This window comes from Macaca nemestrina, chromosome 16 (genome assembly GCF_043159975.1).
Source record: "Macaca nemestrina isolate mMacNem1 chromosome 16, mMacNem.hap1, whole genome shotgun sequence".
Classification (NCBI taxonomy): Eukaryota; Metazoa; Chordata; class Mammalia; order Primates; family Cercopithecidae; genus Macaca; species Macaca nemestrina.
In genome coordinates, this window is record NC_092140.1 from 76,163,113 (window position 1) to 76,183,905 (window position 20,793).

Sequence of the window (20,793 nt, forward strand, 5' to 3'; positions counted from 1 at the left end):
TAAATCTTCTGACTTCAAGAAGCTCACTATATGGAAACTAGGGCTATTTTGTAGAAGACGAGGAGGTTGTGCTAATGGTCAAGTGTGAAATAATGAGGAAGCAAATTAAAGTCATGGCAAGGGAAGGCAGAAAAGACAAAATGGTTGGAGATAAAATTGCAGAGATCAAATGAAGAGGTCTCAATAGTTTCTTGGACAAGGAGGTTGAGAGTGAGGGAGAATTCATAGATGGCTAAAGTTTTGGTTATGGCTATTTGAGAATATCACACTGCCAACAACAGAATCTCAGATGCTGAGAAAAGAGCTATATTGGAGGATGGCACAGAGGCTGGGAAAATGATTACCATGGCAAAGAGACAACATACGCACATGTCTGATTTCCATTAGCCATTTATTAGAAATGGCTTTTGTTTCAGGAACCATGCCAGTCACTGTACTAAAGTCTAGTTACAAAGACTAATGGAAAATGGTTTTTGTTCTCAAGGGACTTACGGACCCTTTGTGAAGGAAGTGGTCTTCTAGATATGTGAGGAGTCATGATCAGACCACTAAGGGAGGGAAGAGAGTGTTAAGAAAGGCTTCTTGAAATATATGATATTTGAGTCGAGTTTTTTGGGGGTGTGGGGGAAAGAGATAGATAAAATACTTTTATTCTAGAGGGCAGTCTCTATGTATATAAATAAAACCACAGTTTGAACACCTATGGAGAAGGACATACTAAATGATAAAAGATATTCATGGCTTTTAGGCTGAAAAGTTTAGTGGGCTCTTGATTTTCTGACTTCTAACATAAAATCTTAAAATCAAAGCCATCTAGTTTTTTAATCTCACAAATATTTGCAAATAAAAAAATTAAGTAGAATTTTTTTTTATTTGTTCTATTTTATCAAAGCAAAATCTTGTCAAAATTATCACAACTTCCCAGTGTTCTGAGCTGAGATGTGAAGGACAGATAGGAGTCTTCCAGGCAAAGACAGGCATGGTCTAGATCATGGTTGCTATTGATAATTTATGCCACAGATGATAAACAGCCATAAAAAGGGCTCCATGTAAGGGAGTGTTACAATCAAATGTGTGTTTTAGGAAGATCCATGAGGCAGCGATGTGGGGAACAAGGGACCAAGGCAGGAAGACCATTTGCAGATGCTCTACAGCAGCCGTTTTCAAAGTGTCTAGGGATGCTGGTGGTGCTCAACATCTTTGTGGAGGTCCATGAGGTCAAAACTATTTTCATAGTTACTAAGATGGTATTTGCTTTTTCACTTTCATTCTCTTACTGGTATACAGTGGAGTTTTCCAGAGGCGAAGTGGCTGGTCAAATGTGCTTATTTTTGTGTTTTAAACATTCCTTTCTACTTTCTAGTTAATTTCTAAAGTGGCCTATGTCCAATATGGTAAATATTGATTGGTATAACCCTCATGAACAAAAGCACTTTGAGATTCTCAACAATTACTGAGGGTATAGAGTTTTAGGACCAACAAGTCTGAGAACTGCTTCAGAAGTCTGCAAACTGATGTTCGCTCTCAACAAATGAGTCATTAGTAACAAACAAAATAGATATTTACCAACTTGATTTGGAAAAATAGCCATTTAAGGAAGGCAGGCGGAAATGCTCCAGTTATTTGGGTAAGAAAATGCAGGCAGAAAATCGGAGAATGTTTGATTGATTGCTTGAGCAAACCCAAGGATAGATGAACAGATGGATGGATTGGGAACTCATTTGAAGAAAGCCAGTGTTTGAGTGCCAGCTCTGAGTGGGAGGAACGGGAACCTATCTGGCAGAACAGGGGAAATGAGCGGAGACAGGAAGGCGAGATATCACACTTACTGACTCCCAGCCCATTCTCTGCCTGGCCACAGACTCTGCCCCTTCTGCATTTGCACACTCACAGATTCCATCTCCATGAGATTGACCACAGGCCTTCTCCACCTCACTCTACCCTATGCCTTATCTCATTTCTGTGGTAATCCTTTTGGGAAACGACCAATGATGACTTTACTTTTGGGACTGAGTTTATTTCACTTCAGCAACCATGTAGCTTGAGGACGGTATTCTCCCTCCACCCCAATTCCACATAAGGCAAATGACTGCATCATTACAGAGGCAAAGAGCACATACATTTCTCCAGAAATGTAGTAAATGTTAAAGCAGGTTTTATGAGGGCTCCTTAGCTGTAATCTGATTCCCACATGATAATGTGTTGCAAATTACTAGTACATGCTCTTTTCAGAAGTCTGCAAACTGATGTTCGCTCTCAACAAATGAGTCATTAGTAAAAAACAAAATGACCCTTCACATTTCTGAATGCCAATAAACCCAGGTTTTAAATAAAAAAGTCCTTGGTGAAATACGTTTGGTGGGCTCGATTTGCTAAAATGCACAGAGCAGTAATCTGTGGCATGCAGAAACTGCTATCTAGGAGTGATTCAGACAGAGGGGCTTTTACTTCTAGGGTGAACTTCTAGACCATGCTGTCCTGGAATGGCGAGGGCTGCAGCGCTGCTCAGGGGCTCCACCATGGCTGTACTTGTAAGCCAATCACCTGAGACCTTAACCCCTGATCCCCTCTGCCAGCTGTTCTTCCGAATTGACCACAACCTTAAGCTTTTGCAGGGAGGAACTTGCTACTACTAACATAGAAACTCACAATCTCTGTTAAGATGGTAACAGATTAATCTCTATCAAGATGTGTTAACAGCTTAATAGGGCATTATTCAAAAGTGTTAGGTAGAACCCACAGTTCTGGGAAGTTAGAAAAAAGTGTGTCATGGTAAAATAATTTTTAAAAACTCTTTTTGACGAATCAGAACATATTAGCATTTTAAAGGCTCTGAAGTCCTTCAATAAAGATGCCCATTTAAATTACACTCATTTGATCAGGTGGCAGAGTCTACGTGCCTGCTTCCGTTTTCTAAAAAGTTACATTTCCCAGGACTCCCCTGGAGGCTGGATACAGGCATATGACCTAGACAGGACCAATCCATGAGACCTGGGAGAGGAAGTCAGCACGTCCGGAAGGAATTGCACCATTTGATAAGCATGGTGCTGCAGGTGTCCGGTCTTCCCGAGGTGGCTGTGATGGAGTGCCTGGTGTCCACTCTCAAAGGCTATGGTTGCTCAGTCACATGTGATAGCAGTGGTAGTGATGTCTCTGCTTGAGATGTACCACAATGCAATTGGGCATCATTTTCTGCCTGGTTTCGGGACTGTTTTATTCCTGGCTGTGTAGCACACAAGTCTGGCCTCCCAGGGAATAATAATAACAATAATAATGAATTCGCCTGCTAATTAAGCTAGATAGAGTGAATTCAGATTGCAATTAAACTTTGACTGGTACACTATGGCAGCTATCTAATACTTAAGAATATCCCACAAAATTACTGGTTGATGGTATGTAAGTTTGGAAATGCTTTTCTTCAAAAATAGGACTTGGGGAGAGTCCGAATCCTAATTCAAAATAATGCAAGCTCTAAGGGTGGGAATTTCTGCTCCTGTGCCAGGTGATATCTGTCATGCTGGCTGTACAACGTGCTGTGTTTTTTGCCGTCTTTGGACTAGAAGCCTTTGATGTACTTTCTAGATCTACAATCCTATGAACACGTTAGCTGGACTAAGCATCTGTTCTTTATCTCACACCCTAGCAGGCCTTTGTGAGAAAATACAAATGTGTCAATAGTTTGATTGCCTATTGGGACTAACAAGAGGCTAGAGATTTATACATGAAATCATTCCACAGTGCAAAAAGATACAAAATTAAATGCTACATTTTTAAGCTTAATATAGCTAACTTATTAAACACATAAATCAAAAGCAATTTTTTCCATTATTTAAGATTTCTTTCTTTAAATTCATGGCTCATAGGCTAAATCAGTTTTATCTAAATTGAATTCATGGACATGTTTTATTTTGCCCAGACAGGGTTTTGTTTAAAGGGAATTAGTGGACATTTGGAAAACTAGGACATTTGACCTTAAAAGTTAAAAGAGCTGGCACTATGTGTGGAGATCATAATGCTATTCTCTGATACAAAGATGTTTTTCTTTTTGTTTTATGATCCCTAAAATTATTCTTCGCAAAAAGACAACAGCTATCTGGTTCATTTTTGTTTTAAGTTCCCCAAATGCAAACATGCCCAGTAGCTCATGAGATGAATAGAAGAGCACCCACCTGATTTCTCATATAAATGGGATGGAAAGAAGAAGGGGGAAGCAGCAGAAGATGGAGGAAGTCAGAGATGGAGATTGAGAGTCTGAGTTTTAATCTGGTTTGGCTGTGTCCCTACCAAAATCTCATGCCAAATTGTAATCCCCACATGTCAGGGAAGGGACCTGGTAGGAGGTAACTGGATCATGAGGATGGTTTGCCCTATGCTGTTTTCATGATAGTGAGTGAGTTCTCACCAGATATGATGGTTAAAACTGTGTACCAGTTCCCCCTTTGCTTTCTCTCTCCCCTGCTTCCATGAGAAGATATGCCTTGCTTCCCCTTCACCTTCTGCTATGATTATATAATAAGTTTCCTGAGATCCCCAAGTCATGCTTCCCGTTAAGCCTGCAGAACTATGAATCAATTAAATCTCTTTTCTTCATAAATTACCCAGTCTCAGGTAGTTCCTTATAGCAGCGTGAAAATGGACTAATCCAGGTTTGTCACTTGATCTTCCTGAGAGTGAGATATCCAGCTGGTAAGAGATAGGTCTGGAAATGGAATGCATTCTATGCCCACTGTAGTGCTCTGCTTACTTTATCATGCCCCTCCTAATGAAATATAAAGTTAGATATTTCTTAATACAGGGGAGGAAAAAGGTTAGAAGGGTGAGGGCAGGTCTATGGAAAGATGAAATTTACATAAACTAAAGCTCTCTCCTTACCTAGAACTTTGTGACATCTCATTGCTTCTTAGGGACATCTTTGATCTAATCCTGTTAAATGATGAGAGAAAGATATTACTTTAAACAATGGATTGTGGGAATGAACAATAAAGGCTACCCAAAAGAAGAAATTCCTCATGTGATGCCATGCATAAAAATGTGATAGTCTTCTATTAGTCAGGGTTCTCTAAAGGGACAGAACTAGTAGGAGATATATATATATATGTATATATATATATATATATATATATATATGAGTTTATTAAGGAGTATTAAACTCATATGATCACAAGACCCACAATAGGCTGTCTGCAAGCTGAGGAGCAAGGAAACCAGTCTGAGTCCCAAAGCTGAAGAACTCACGGTCTGATGTTCAAGGGCAGGAAGCTTACAGCATGGGAAAAAGATGTAGGTTGGGAGGCTAAGCCAATCTAGCCTTTTCACGTTTTTCTGCCTGCTTTATATCCGGGCCATGCTGGCAGCTGATTAGATGGTGCCCACCCAGATTGAGGGTGGGTCTGCCTTTCCCAGACCACTGACTCAAATGTTAATCTCCTTTGGCAACACCCTCACAGACACACCCAGGATCAATATTGTGCATCCTTCAGTCCAATCAAGTTGACACTCAGTATTAATCGTGACAAGTCTATTAGTTCAGCAGTTAGAAACTTACATACTTTCTGTAGCCAGGAAAGTAAAGCAGGTTAGTTTTAAGTCTGTAGGCTGATGTGGTGGCCATGGTATGCTCTGGATTATTTATCCCTTTTCAAAGGGGGAAGCCACTACTAAGTTCCATCCTACTGGTGCCATGGGAGAATGCGGCCTAATATCACCCAAGATTGAAAATTTTCAAGAGAAGATGGAAATCTGGATTTTCGTGTGAAATGTTCAGCTTAAAAAACAAAGAAAAACAAACAAAATCTATGAGCCACCAATATGTAGTCTCTGTTTAAAACCATTATTTGACTAGGCTACTTACAAACAAACGTAGAAACAGGGTTTCTACTCCAGAACATGGCAAAAAAGATAATAGAAACCTTCCCTTAGTAACAGATCTAGTAATTGTAGATGAGATATGAAAATCAACATTTTAAATGTTTAGCCAAACTCTTTAAAGAGTGAGATAAAGCCCTGGAGTGGTGACCCTAAGAGCTGATGGTATGCCTATCCTGGATTTGGGGGTGATGTAGTTTCCTGTCTTAGTGACCAAGAGACTTGGGTTATAATGACTATTTAGGAATAGGAATTGAGATCTGGGACCCACAAGAGGCTCACAAGCCTCCTATGGAGCCATGACTCTTAAATGGTTAATGCCTTATTAAAAGGAAAAACTATAAATAAATCCACCCATCAACATAAAGCTATGTCAGGGAATTGGTTATTTTAGCCTTGACTGTGGTTGGAAAAGAGTTCACAAAGGTGCAGGAATCCTGAAGCTAAGAAATTAGTGAAAAGTGTGCCCAAGCCAGTGACAGCACTGGGCTCTCTGGCAATTCAACACAAAACCTCTTTGGAAGGCAGTACCCTTCACCAAGGACCATAGATCATTTCCACATGAAAAATGCCTCAAACTATTAAAATTAAAACCCAGAAGTTATGCCTTAAGGCTCAGGACTAGGGATTCATCCTAGGCTAGTTGCAAAACTAAAATAAAACTACTCCAACAGCCTAAAATCAAGCTTCATAAATCAAGTTCATCTGCCTGTAATTTAACTACCTTCTAAAACAAAAGTTAATGTTCTTCAGAAAAAGATAACAGAATCCAGAGTCTCTATAAAGTATCACCCATAATATCTAGTATGAAATTAAAATTTATTAGACTTACAAAGATACAGAAAAGTATGACACATAGCCCAGAGAGTAATGGAAATAGAAAGAGACCTACAGAATAATGAAATGTTGAAATTAACCAGATGTTAACACTGACAAAAATTTTTAATATAGTTATGATAAATATGTTAATGAATTTACAGGAAAGCATGGGTATAAACGGTGAAAAAATAGGAAATTTTCAGAAATGATATGTAAGTTGTAAAAAGAAGCAAATGGGAGTCCCAGAAGTGAAAAACAAAATCTTTAAAAAATTCATTTCCTGGGATTAACAGGACATTTAACACAACAAAAGAAAGGAGTGGTGTTCATGAAGAAAGGCCAATAGCAAGCATCTAAACTGAAGGACAGAGACCAAGAGATTTTTCTTTTAACTGAGCAGAGCCTCAGTGAGCTGTGCAATTGTCTCAAAAGGTCTGACACATATTTAAGAAGAAGAGGAGAGAGAATATGGAGCAGGAAAAAAAATTGCAACTATATTATCTAAAAAATTTATAAATTTGATTGAAAACAGCAACCCACACATTCATGAAGCTCCACAAACCCCAAATAGGGTAAGTGCAAATAAAAACATAATTAACTGTATCATGGTCAAACTGCTGAAAACCAAAGAATAAATCTTAAAAGCATCAAAAGAAAGAAGACATATTATATAGAAGTGTATAAACATGATGGCTAGTTTCTATAGGAAAAAATGAAGCTAGAAGACATGAAACAACATCTTTAAAATCATGAATGGAGGGTCCATTCCAAGATGGCTGAATAGGAACAGCTCCGATCTGTAGTTCCCAGCGTGATCCATGCAGAAGATGGGTAATTTCTGCATTTCCAACTGAAGTAGCTGATTCATGTCAATGGGACTGGTTGGACAGTGGGTATAGCCCAAGGAGGGTGAGACAAAGCAGGGGTTTATCGCCTCACCTGGGAAGCGCAAGGGGTCGGGGGACTTCCCTTTCCTAGCCAAGGGAAGTAGTGACAGACTGTACCTGGAAAATCGGGTCACTCCGGCCCTAATATTGTGCTTTTCCAACAGCCTTAGCAAATGGCACACCAGGAAATTATACCCTGTGCCTGGCTCAGCTATGGAGCCTTGCTTACTGCTAGCTTAGCAGTCCCAGATAGAATTGCCAGGTGGCAGCCTGACACAGGGAGGGGTGTCAGCCATTGCTGAGGTTTGAGTAGGTAAACAAAGTGGCCTGGAAGCTTGAACTGGGTGGAGCCCACCACAGCTCCTGCTTGCCTCTGTAGACTCCACCTCTGGGGGTAGGGCATAGTTGAACAAAAAGCAGCAGAAACTTCTGCAGACTTAAACGTCCCTGTTTGGCAGCTCTGAAGAGAGCAGTGGTTCTCCCAGCATGGAGTTTGAGCTCTGAGAATGGACAGACTGTCTCCTCAAGTGGGTCCCTGATGCCCAGGTAGCCTAACTGGGAGATACCTCCCAGTAGGGGCCGACTGACACCTTATATAGCTGGGTGCCCCACAGAGACGAAGCTTCCAGAGGAAGGATTGGGCAGCAATATTTGCTGTTCTGCAGCCTCCGCTGGTGATATCCAGGCAAACAGGGTCTGCAGTGGACCTCCCGCAAACTCCAACAGACCTGCAGCTGAGGGACATGACTCTTAGAAGGAAAACTAACAAACAGAAAGGAATAACATCAACATCAACAAAAAGGACATCCACACCAAAACCCCATCTGTAGGTCACCATCATCGAAGACCAAAGGTAGATAAAACCACAAAGATGGGGAGAAACCAGAGCAGAAAAGCTGAAAATTCTAAAATCCAGAGCGTTTCTTCTCATCCAAAGGATCACAGCTCCTTGCCAGCAACGGAACAAAGTTGGATGGAGAAAGACTTTGATGGGCTGACAAAACTAGGCTTTAGAAGGTCGGTAATAACAAACTTCTCTGAGCTAAAGGAGGATGTTCGAACCCATCTCAAGGAAGCTAAAAACTTTGAAAAAAGATTAGATGAATGGCTAACTAGAATAAACAGCATAGAGAAGACCTTAAATGGCCTGATGGAGCTGAAAACCATGGCACGAGAACTATGTGACACATGCACAAGCTTCAGTAGCTGATTCGATCAAGTGGAAGAAAGGTTATCAGTGATTGAAGATCAAATTAATGAAATGAAGTGAGAAGAGAAGTTTAGAGAAGAGTAAAAAAAGGAACAAAGCCTCCAAGAAATATGGAACTATGTGAAAAGACCAAATCTACATTTGATTGGTGTACCTGAAAGTGATGGGGAGAATGGAACTAAGTTGGAAAGCACTCTTCAGGATATTATCCAGGAGAACTTCCCCAACCTAGCAAGGCAGGCCAACATTCAAATTCAAGAAATACGGAGACTACCACAAAGATATTCCTTGAGAAGAGCAACCCCAAGACACATAATTGTCAGATTCACCAAGGTTGAAATGAAGGAAAAAATGTTAAGGGCAGCCAGAGAGAAAGGTTGGCTTACCCACAAAGGGAAGCCCATCAGACTAACAGCGGATCTCTCAGCAGAAACTCTATGAGCCAGAAGAGAGTGGCGGCCAATATTCAACATTCTTAAAGAAAAGAATTTTCAACCCAGAATTTCATATCCAGCCAAACTAAGCTTCATAAGTGAAGGAGAAATAAAATCCTTTATAGACAAGCAAATGCTGAGAGATTTTGTCACCACCAGGCCTGTTGTACAAGAGCTCCTGAAGGAAGCACTAAACATGGAAAGGAACAACCTTTGGTATGTTTTTGCAGTGGTACCAGCCACTGCAAAAACATGTCAAACTGTAAAGACCATCAATGCTACGAAGAAACTGCATCAACTAATGGGCAAAATAACCAGCTAACATCATAATGACAGGATCAAATTCACACATAACAATATTAACCTTAAATGTAAATGGGCTAAATGCCCCAATTAAAAGACACAGACTGGCAAATTGGATAAAGAGTCAAGACCCATCAGTGTGCTGTATTCAGGAGACCCATCCCACGTGCAAAGACACACATAGGCTCAAAATAAAGGGATGGAGGAAGATCTACCAATCAAACGGAAAACAAAAAAAAGCAAGGATTGCAATCCTAGTCCCTGATAAAACAGATTTTAAACAAACAAAGATCAAAAGAGACAAAGAAGGCCATCACATAATGTTAAAGGGATCAATTCAACAAGAAGAGCTAACTATCCTAAATACATATGCACCCAATAAGGAGTACCCAGATTCATAAAGCACATCCTTAGAGACCTACAAAGAGACTTAGACTCACACATAATAATAATGGGAGACTTTAACACCCCACTGTCAATATTAGACAGATCAATGAGACAGAAGGTTAACAAGGATATCCAGGACTTGAACTAAGCTCAGCACCAAGCAGACCTAATAGACATCGACAGAAATCTCCACCCCAAGTCAACAGAATATACATTCTTCTCAGCACCACATCGCTCTTATCCCAAAGTTGACCACATAGTTGGAAGTAAAGCTCTCCTCAGCAAATGTAAAAGAACAAGAAATCACAACAAACTGTCTCTCAGACCACAGTGCAATCAAATTAGAACTCAGGATTAAGAAACTCACTCAAAACCGCACAACTACATGGAAACTGAATAACCCGCTCCTGAATGACTACTGGGTAAATAACAAAATGAAGGCAGAACTAAAGATGTTCTTTGAAACTAATGAGAACAACGACTCAATGTACCAGAATCTCTGAGACACATTTAAAACAGTGTGTAGAGGGAAATTTATAGCACTAAATGCCCACAAGAGAAAGCAGGAAAGATCTAAAATTGACACCCTAACATCACAATTAAAAGAGCTAGAGAAGCAAGAGCAAACAAATTCAAAAGTTAGCAGAAGGCAAGAAATAACCAAGATCAGAGCAGAACTGAAGGAGATAGAGACACAAAAACCCCTTCAAAAAATCAATGAATCTAGGAGCTGGTTTATGAAAAGATCAACAGAATTAATAGACTGCCAGCAAGACTAATAAAGAAGAAAAGAGAGAAGAATCAAATAGATGCAATCAAAAATGGTAAAGGGGATATCAACACTGATCCCACAGAAATACAAATTACCATCAAAGAATACTATAAACACCCCTACGCAAATAAACTAGAAAATCTAGAAGAAATGGATAAATTCCTGGACACATACACCCTCCCAAGACTAAACCAGGAAGAAGGTGAATCCCTGAATAGACCAATAACGGGCTCTGAAATTGAGGCAATAATTAATAGCCTACGAATCAAAAAAAGTCCAGGACCAGACAGATTCACAGCCAAATTTTACCAGAGGTACAAAGAGGAGCTGGTACCATTCCTTCTGAAACTATTCCAATCAATAGAAAAAGAGGGAATCCTCCCTAACTCATTTTATGAGGCCAGCATCATCCTGATACCAAAGCCTGGCACAGACACAACAAAAAAAGAGAATTTTAGAGCAATATCCCTGATGAACATCCATGCGAAAATCCTGAAAAAAATACTGCCAAACTGAATCCAGCAGCACATCAAAAAGCTTATCCACCACGATCAAGTTGGCTTCATCCCTGGGATGCAAGGCTGATTTAACATATGCAAATCAATAAATGTAATCCATCATATAAACAGAATCAAAGACAAAAACTACATGATTATCTGAACAGATGCAGAAAATGCTTTTGACAAAATTCAACAGCCCTTCATAATAAAAACTCTCAATAAACTAGGTATTGATGGCACATATATCAAAATAATAAGAGCTATTTATGACAAACCCACAGCCAATATCATACTGAATGGGCAAAAACTGGAAGCATTCCCTTTGAAAACTGGCACAAGATGGGGATGTCCTCTCTCACCACTCCTATTCAACATAGTTTTGAAAGTTCTGGCCAGGGCAATCAGGCAAGAGAAAGAAATTAAGGGTATTCAATTAGGAAAAGAGGAAGTCAAATTGTCCCTGTTCGGAGATGACATGATCGTATATTTAGAAAACCCCATCGTCTTAGCCCAAAATCTCCTTAAGCTGATAAACAACTTCAGCAGTCTCAGGATACAAAATCAATGTGCAAAAATCACAAGCATTCTTATACACCAATAACAGACAAACAGAGAGCCAAATCATGAATGAACTCCCATTCACAATTGCTTCAAAGAGAATACAATACCTAGGAATCCAACTTACAAAGGATGTGAAAGACCTCTTCAAGGAGAACTACAAACCATTGCTCAATGAAATAAAAGAGGACACAAACAAATGGAAGAACATTCCATGCTCAAGGATAGGAAGAATCAATATCATGAAAATGGCCATACTGCCCAAGGTAATTTGTAAATTCAATGCCATCCCCATTGAGCTACCAATGACTTTCTTCACAGAATTGGAAAAAAACTACTTTAAAGTTCATATGGAACCAAAAAAGAGCCCACATTGCCAAGACAATCCTAAGTCAAAAGAACAAAGCTGGAGGCATCATGCTACCTGACTTCAAACTATACTACAAGGCTATAGTAACCAAAACAGCATGGTACTGGTACCAAAACAGAAATGTAGACCAACGGAACAGAACAGAGGCCTCAGAAATAACATCACACATCTACAACCATCTGATCTTTGACAAACCTGACAAAAACAAGAAATGGGGAAAGGATTCCCTATTGAATAAATGGTGCTTGGAAAACTGGCTAGCCATATGTAGAAAGCTGAAACTGGATCCCTTCCTTATACCTTATACAAAAATTAACTCAAGATGGATTAAAGACTTAAATGTTAGACCTAAAACCATAAAAACCCTAAAAGAAACCCTAGGCAATACTATTCAGGACATAGGCATGGGCAAGACCTTCATGACTAAAACACCAAAAGCAATGGCAACGAAAGCTAAAATAGACAAATGGGATCTAATTAAACTAAAGACTTATGCAGGCCGAGACGGGCGGATCACGAGGTCAGGATATCGAGACCATCCTGGCTAACATGGTGAAACCCCGTCTCTACTAAAAAAAAAAAAAAAAAAAAAAAAAAAATACAAAAAACTAGCCAGGCGAGGTGGCGGGCGCCTGTAGTCCCAGTTACTCGGGAGGCTGAGGCAGGAGAATGGCGAAAACCTGGGAGGTGGAGCTTGCAGTGAGCTGAGATCCGGCCACTGCACTCCTGCCTGGGCTACAGAGCGAGACTCCGTCTCAAAAAAAAAAAAAAAAAAAAAAAAAGACTTATGCACAGCAAAAGAAACTATCATCAGAGTGAACAGGCAACCTACAGAACGGGAGAAATTGTTTGCAATCTACCCATCTGACAAAGGGCTAATATCCAGAATCTACAAAGAACTTAAGCAAATTTCCAAGAAAAAATCAAACAACCCCATCAAAAAGTGGGCAAATGATATGAACAGACACTTCTCAAAAGAAGACATTTATGCAGCCAACAGACACAAAAAATGCTCATCATCACTGGTCATCAGAGAAATGCAAATCAAAACCACAATGAGATACTGTCTCACACCAGTTAGAATGGCGATCATTAAAAAGTCAGGAAACAACAGGTGTTGGAGAGTATGTGGAGAAATAGGAACACTTTTACACTGTTGGTGAGAGTGTAAACTAGTTCAGCCATTGTGGAAGACAGTGTGGCGATTCCTCAAGGATCTAGAACTAGAAATACCATTTGACCCACCAATCCCATTACTGGGTGTATACCCAAAGGATTATAAATCATGCTAATATGAAGACACATGCACACATATGTTTACTGCAGCACTATTCACAATAGCAAAGACTTGGAACCAACCCAAATGTCCATAAATGATAGATTGGATTAAGAAAATGTGGCACATATACACCATGGAATACTATGCAGCCATAAGAAAGGATGAATTTATGTCCTTTGTAGGGACATGGATGAAGATGGAAACCATCATTCTGAGCAAACTATCGCAGGGACAGAAAACCAAACACCGCATGTTCTCACTCATAGGTGGCAATTGAGCAATGAGAACACTTGGACACAGGGCAGAGAACATCACACACAGGGGCCTGTCATGGAACAGGGGGAGGGGGGAGGGATAGCATTAGAGGAAATACCTAATGTAAATGATGAGTTAATGGGTGCAGCACACCAACATGGCACATGTATACCTATGTAACAAACCTGCACATTGTATACACGTACCCTAGAACTTAAAGTATAATAAAAAATATATAAAATCATGAATGAAAAAATACCAACTTGAAATTCTATATACAGCAAATATATATGTGTATATGTATATATGTGTATGTACACATATGTAATTTAGATAAATAAAAGCTGAGAAAATTCGTTGCCAGCAGCCCCATATTACCAGAAAGCCTCACAGATGTTCTTTGACTGAAGAAAAATAATACCAAATGAAAATTCAGAGCTACAGGAAGAAAGGATAAACATTAAAAATGGTAAATATTTGGGTAAATATAAAAGACTTATTGGACTTGGTTAACAGTAGCATCTGTTCTTCAAAGCACACCACTGGGAAAACAAAAGCAAGTCACAGAATGGCAGAAGTGTTTGTCCCGTGGGACTGCTCACATGGTTCTCACTGCTGCCACCCTGGAGGGATGGGCTGGGACTAGTGCTAGAGAATAGCCAGAAGAAAGCACCACGGGGGCTTGACCTTCGGGAGCTCCCTTTTCCACTCTTCAAGCCAGGGCTAAGGGGTGTCTCCTGGAGATTTCTGTGTACATGCTGGCCCTGGTCTCACTTCCAGGTTTCCAGCTGCCTTGAGTCTATGCTGGGGGACACTGGAGGAAAAGTGGGAAGCTCACCACCTATTTGGTGATGACTTGAATTCTGGTCCTATTTCCCAATTTCCAGAATCCTACAATGGCTGTCCCAGGTGCTAGAGCTCCATTGGGGAAGAGAGACAGGGTTCAGTATGCTTTTCCCTCTTGAACCATGGTCCCATGAGCTAAGTATTGAGCATGGTAAGCCTGAGATTACCCAGGTGGAAATGCATGTCTGGAGCTTTGAAACGAGCTCTGGGCTAGAAATAAACATTTGAGCCTTCAATGTATAGATGTTCTCATTTATGGAAGTGGATGAGAGCCATCAGGGATAGTGTGTAGGATAACAGAAATGGACTGTGACTAGAACCCTGGAAACGAGCAACATCTAAGTGGTGGGCAAAGGAAGAGTAGCCAATGATGAGGGGTCAGACAGGCAGGAGAAAAACCAGGACACAGACCCAGGGGAGACAAGTCTCCACTCCAGCTCTCTTCTGGCTGTGCACACCAGTGTTGCTCTCTGTGTTTGGCCAGCATTTCCCAGGGTTCTGTCTGTACAGCACCTGTATCAGAATCACTGGCGGGGGCGGGGTTGGGGGGGTGGGATGTCAAGCATGTTGAGTCTTAGGCCATGCTCCAAACTTCTTTAATTACAGGCATAAGTGGTGGGGCCTGCCTGCCTGAGTTTAAACTAGCTGTGCAGGGATTTCTCATGAACAGTTGGAAAGCCACTTCCCTAGGCTAGGGAATGTAGGGACTCCTGAGCCTGTCACCAGCATAAAGAGAAGGTGCTGAACAGAGAGAAAAGTAAGAGAAGAGGAGGAGAAGGGAGTGATGACGAGGGAAAGAGAGAGATTCCCAAAGTTTGGTAAGTGGTGTGGAAGGAGAAAGAAGAGGAAGGGGAGATTAAGAGGAAGAGAAGGAAGAGGAGGAAAGAGACCCTTTATTCTCTTATTCTCATTATTTCAAAGCAGACATACTTGGAGTAGCTGAATCTTGGGTTCCTCTTCCATGTTTGCAGTCTGCTAAGAGTCCAGCGCAAGCCTGCAGGGCTCCAGGCTGGGTGAGGGGACAAGGAGACGGGTGGAGTGCAGCCACTACAGCTGTGCTGAACATGATGCTGAACGTGATGGGAGTGAGCAATTTGAACTGACACTATCCTTCTTTAAACAGCATCCAACGCTAAGTGAGCCCTGTTGCTTTTACATGACTCAATCAACATAGGTTAATTGGTACATTTTGTGCCAAATCCAGTAGTCATGTTTTATGCTGTGTTGCTCTGGCCAGACAACATCTGTTTGGAAGGGGAATGAAACTTGCTGAGGCAAAGCTACACACATCCTTTTCTCTCCACCCCACTCCCAACCCGCTTACTAAAGAGTAAATTTAAGAAATCTTTTGAAAAAGTCCAAAAGCTAATGTCAAGTAGAAACCACATTAGATGAAATGGGAATTCATCACCAAAAGTGCTTAGAGAAAAAGCATTTGACCCCTTTTGAGCCTCCAAATAATCCACGCAATGCAAGTTTTCTTGGCCTTCACTTGCTTTCTTCTCAACCTTGATTCTTTCCTGTGAGTACCTCCACAACAGTGGCCATGTCTCCATCTTCACATTGCTGGCTCCCAGTACAGTGCCTGGCACATGTGAGGGGTTCAAAACTTTTGCTGAACTAAGCTTAACTTTCATTCTAGTGTTACTTTAACATGTCTGTGTTCTCAGTGTCTTCTATATTTCTTCTTTCCTCCTTCAGATTTCTCCTGATCTTCTTCTTTTCTGTTTATTTTATTTTCTTCTTCTTTGCCCTTTCTGTCTTTTACTCTTCTCTCTCCCAGGGCCTGATTATTGCCAGAAAAGGACCAAACTGGGAACCAGAATGTGGAGAAAGCAAATTCTTCTAGCCTCTTCCAAACTTTCTTCCCTCCCTCCTCTTCTTTCTCCTTCCTCCTCATTTTCCCTTCCCTTGTCTTTTTCCATTTCTCTTCCTTTTTCCTTCCCCCATCTGCACCCTTCAGACTTCACTTTCTAATATCCTCCATCTAGAAACATCTTATTAACATGAAGGATGCAGTGCTATTCAAGTCATTGGAGTAAAAGCTATTTTTCATTTCCTAATAATACCCTGTCTTTAGTGATTCTTAATTTTGAATAAATTCTCCTCTACATCACAAACACAAATTCATTCTAAGGTGCAACATGGCAGTGGCTCATGCCTATAATCTCAGCAATTTGGGAGGCCAAGACGGGTGGATCACCTGAGATCAGGAGTTAGAGATCAGCCTGGCCAACAAGGTGAAACCCTGTTTCTACTAAAAATACAAAAATTTACCAGGCATGATGGTGCATGCCTGTAATCCCAGCTATTTTGGGGGCTGTGGCAGAATTGCTTGAACCCAGGATGCGGAAGTTGCAGTGAGCCGAGATTGCCCCACTGCATTCCAGCCTGGGCAACAAAGTGAGACTCTGTCTCAAACAAAACCAAACAAAACAAAAAAACAAAAAAGGTGCAACATGACCCATTTGATATACTTCATTCTTCAGTATTCTTAATTAGTGAATACTCTAACTTTATGGATAACTATATCTTCATCAGCATTCCATGGACTATCTAATGAAGTGAGCACTCAACGGATTTGACTCAAATCCCTTGAACAAGCTAAATGGAATAGTACACTGCCCCTTCATCTCCAAGACAATCCATTGTGTTATTTTGTTCGCTCTTCTATGAACGATGATCAAATGCTTATGAATAACAACTGTGCCGGAAATGCCTAAGATTAGGGGTTCATAGATAAGTGTTTTAAGAAACACTTAAAGACTTATTTAATTCCATAATTCTTTTGACTCACTGTGTTCTCATTGGCAGTTCACAGCTTTCTGTATAGCCTAGGTCCTTTGGCCATCCCGAGGTTTTGTTCGTTGATAGTTAATGACTCCTGGAAATGTAAGGAAGAAAACAAAACTTCAGACCAGTTCAGAAAAGATGAGCTTCTGGTGGAACTATATTAATTTTCAGGAAGAAATAATGTAAGAGTGGAAGAAGGAAACCAATACTGTTGAACTCCTTTTACGGAGTTGACAGAAGTAGCTATGAACGATTATATGTTATGATACAACTTGTAATGTGTTAACTCTTTTAATCCTCTCAAAACACTGTAAGGGAGGAATTATTATATTATAGATGAAGGAACGGAGACTCAGAGGGGTGAGCAGAGTTGTTCAAAGTCACAGAGCGAGACAGTGGTGAAGCCAGGATTCAAACCCAGGTCTGGCCAAGTCCAAAGCCCATGTGCGTTCTAGTGCACTCTACTCGCAGTGCCTTAAACCCAGTGTGGGACTGTAAACACAGCCTTTCTGCCTGTCTCTTGTCTAATATTGTCTCTTATTTTGTTTCATCAATAACAGCACCTCCCATTTTATGGTGCTTTACAGACATTTATCAGGTGTTTTCACAGACACTGTCTCACTTAGTCCCCACAGCAATCCTGGGAAGTACTAGTGTTATTGTTTGCAGTTTACAGATGTAGAAACTGGGATCTGGAGTGATGATGGGGTTGGCTTCTGGTCAGACAGCAACTCAGTGATGGGGCTGATTCTGAAAGGAAGATGGGGCTGGGCCGGGTCACTGGGAAGCCTGTAGGGCAGATCCGGGAGCTAGGATTGGTGAAAGACAGGTCAAAAGGGTCAGCGCAGGAAGGGCAGTGTGGCTGGCTGAGTATTTCATTCAGAGGTGAATTCTATTTTCTGTGAATTGCAGAATTTTCTAATAGTTCTGTTTCCCATTTTGCTGTTTAGGGCACTTATATGATCCCCCTAACTCCTGACTCTGAACATTCTTGCTTCACCCAGGGTCTTGTGCTTTTCTTTCTATGTTCATCTCCTTAAAGCATGGCTCATTTTCTTCTTCCATCTGCACAGGTTTGATTTCTGATGCAGGCCCTCACCATGTCTTACTTGAATAACTGCAGAGCAGTCTTCTGTTAGGGCTTCCGGTCTTCAGCCAGCTCCACTGCCCTGTTGTTCACACTAGACTGATTTTCCTAAAATACAAATGTGGTCATAGTTCTCGGCTTAACATTTGTTAGTGGTTCCCAATCTCTTTTAGGACTAGATCCAGCCTCCTTATTACAGTGAATGGTATCCTTCATAACTCGAGCCCTTCCCAGCCTCCCCGGGACATCAGTGCCACAGCAGTGCCGAGCTGCTGCTTGATCTCACACCCCTCTGCATATCACACATCATTGTCCCTCTGCTTGTAGTTGGTGCTCTCTCCTGTTCTCCTTCAATTAACTGCCAGACAGCTGCCTTCCCACCTCTCTGGTGTTGTCTCCTTTTCTAAAGACCCAAGCAGACCTAGGGCTACCATTACATATGCACTTGTGGGTCTGCAGGGCGCTCTCTCTCCACCAGTTGCAGGCACACTGGTGGGAAGAACTTTATCTTTTCACCTGTAATTCTTTCGCTGCCTGCAACATCCTTTCCTGGATGCAGGGGGATTTTGGTAATCATGAGGAGGCGGCTATTGTTTTTTTTTTTTTTTTTTTTTTTTTTCACAATAAAGGGCAGGAGATTAACCTCTTCAGTGTGAGAGTGTGTTTTTGTTGTTTTTCTGTTTTGTTTTGTGGGGTGACCTGGGGTAGGGAGAGTTCCGTTCTTAAACCACCTTGGTGACATCTTCCCCTTTAATCCCCGCCTTTAAGATGTATACAGCTTCTTTCTTTCTCCTCCATTTAATGTGTTGACACTCATAAAAGTTGTGAGAAGAATGCAAGCTTCCATGAAGTTCAAAGTTATTGGATTTAGATGAAAAAGACATTTGTAGGTCTTGAGAGTCAAAGAAATGCCACCCACAATAGTGAGGCAGCAGCCAGGATAGGTTCTGACCTGGGCTTTACCCTGTTCTGTGAGCACAGCAGGGATATAAGCTGTCTAGATTCCGAGCATGATGAGTCTGTATTTTAATTATAATGCTCTAGGAATAGGCATTAATTCATACAGTCAGCATCCTGGCTAAAATCCCTGCTTGTGATAGTCATCATCCCCAAACATTGCATAGTCAGAAACCCTGGGAAGACACAGAATTAAACATATAAGTCTTTTAGAGAATCAAAACTGTGTCATTGGTATTTTCAAGTTAAGAATCTCTACTTATTTGGTATATTTCATTAATGTTTTAAAGGAATTGCCTATTAGAATAACAAGTCAGCTTTAAAACGCCCACTTCAGAGGCATAATTGAATACTTTTTGATTTAGACTTGTGGTTTTAGATAAAACTTTAATGTGTCAAAGAGAATTCAGCCTCGCCAGATGCCTCTGGCAGTCAGATTGGGGCCCATGATTCATTTGGGGCAATGAAAACTTGTGGTACTTCCAAGTGGAAGCAGCCAAGAGCAGGCATGTCTCCTCCATCTCTCCTTTCCTCGTGAAAGTGATCTGGTTGGTGCGGGCATTGGATGGGAGAGGCCATGTGATCCACACTGGATTTGCCTGAAGGAGAAACACACCTGGATTGTGTTGTGAGAGAGCATGAAAGACTGAATTGTCCACTGGGGATCCCACATGTCCTTACCCCAACAGCTGGGCTTCTTCCTCCCTCTTTTATTGTGCACATGACCTTAGCCCCTAACTGTTCCACTCCACCCCTTTTGATAAAATTCAGATCATTCAAACCATCACGCTAATTCACTAAAACAATTCCTCCCCCTTCTCAAACTCTTTTGAGAAACCACTGCTGCTGATGGCTGAACTTCAGCTGACACCTTCTTGCTAAAGCCCTACAAAACATTCTGCTCTCCTTCCCCAAGTTAGAACTCCACTTTGGATCCTTCTCATGCCTGGCATTTTTGAATAGAAGCTGATATGAATGGTGCTCTGCTTGATTTTTCCCGAGCAAGGACGGGATCCCCAGTGGACAATTCAGTCTTTCATGGTCTCTCACAACACAATCCAGGTGTGTTTCTCCTTCAGGCAAATACAGTGTGGACCACATGGCCTCCCCCATCCAGTGGTTGCACCATCCAGGTTACTTTCACAAGAAAAGGAGAGATGGAGGAGACGTGCTGTTCTCGACTGCTTCTACTTGGAAATACCACAAATTTTCATTGCCCCAAATGAATCATAGGCCCCACTCTGCCAGGGGTATCTGGTGAGGCTGAACTCACTTTGACACATTTAAGCCATCAAGATTTCAGGCTTAGTTGCTACCATACCATAGCCTAACCTATGCTGGCTAATCAATTTACTAAATTTGTAAACAACATATGAACATTTTCTTAAATTTAAGATTCATCACGTTTAGAAATTTGCTTGATTACATTTTCAGTAAATACTTAAATGCATGGGAAGTTTTACTATTAGAA

The 20,793-nt window shown here is 41.0% G+C and overlaps 2 protein-coding genes across 2 annotated transcripts in view; one reads left to right on the forward strand and one right to left on the reverse strand.

Moving 5' to 3' along the window:
• Positions 1-20,793, forward strand: part of LOC105490728 (deleted in lymphocytic leukemia 7) — a 132,715-nt gene that overhangs the window by 62,094 nt on the left and 49,828 nt on the right. The gene's annotated exons all lie outside the window — the stretch shown is intronic.
• The window catches only part of LOC105490730 (uncharacterized), a 442,742-nt gene continuing 422,938 nt past the window's right edge, over positions 990-20,793 (reverse strand). Inside the window, exons 7-9 of the transcript XR_011614784.1 lie at positions 17,283-17,369; positions 4,873-4,923; positions 990-4,699 (exon numbers count right to left, since the gene is read on the reverse strand). The gene's annotated coding sequence lies outside the window, so the exon portion shown is untranslated. The remainder of the gene's footprint in view (positions 4,700-4,872; positions 4,924-17,282; positions 17,370-20,793) is intronic.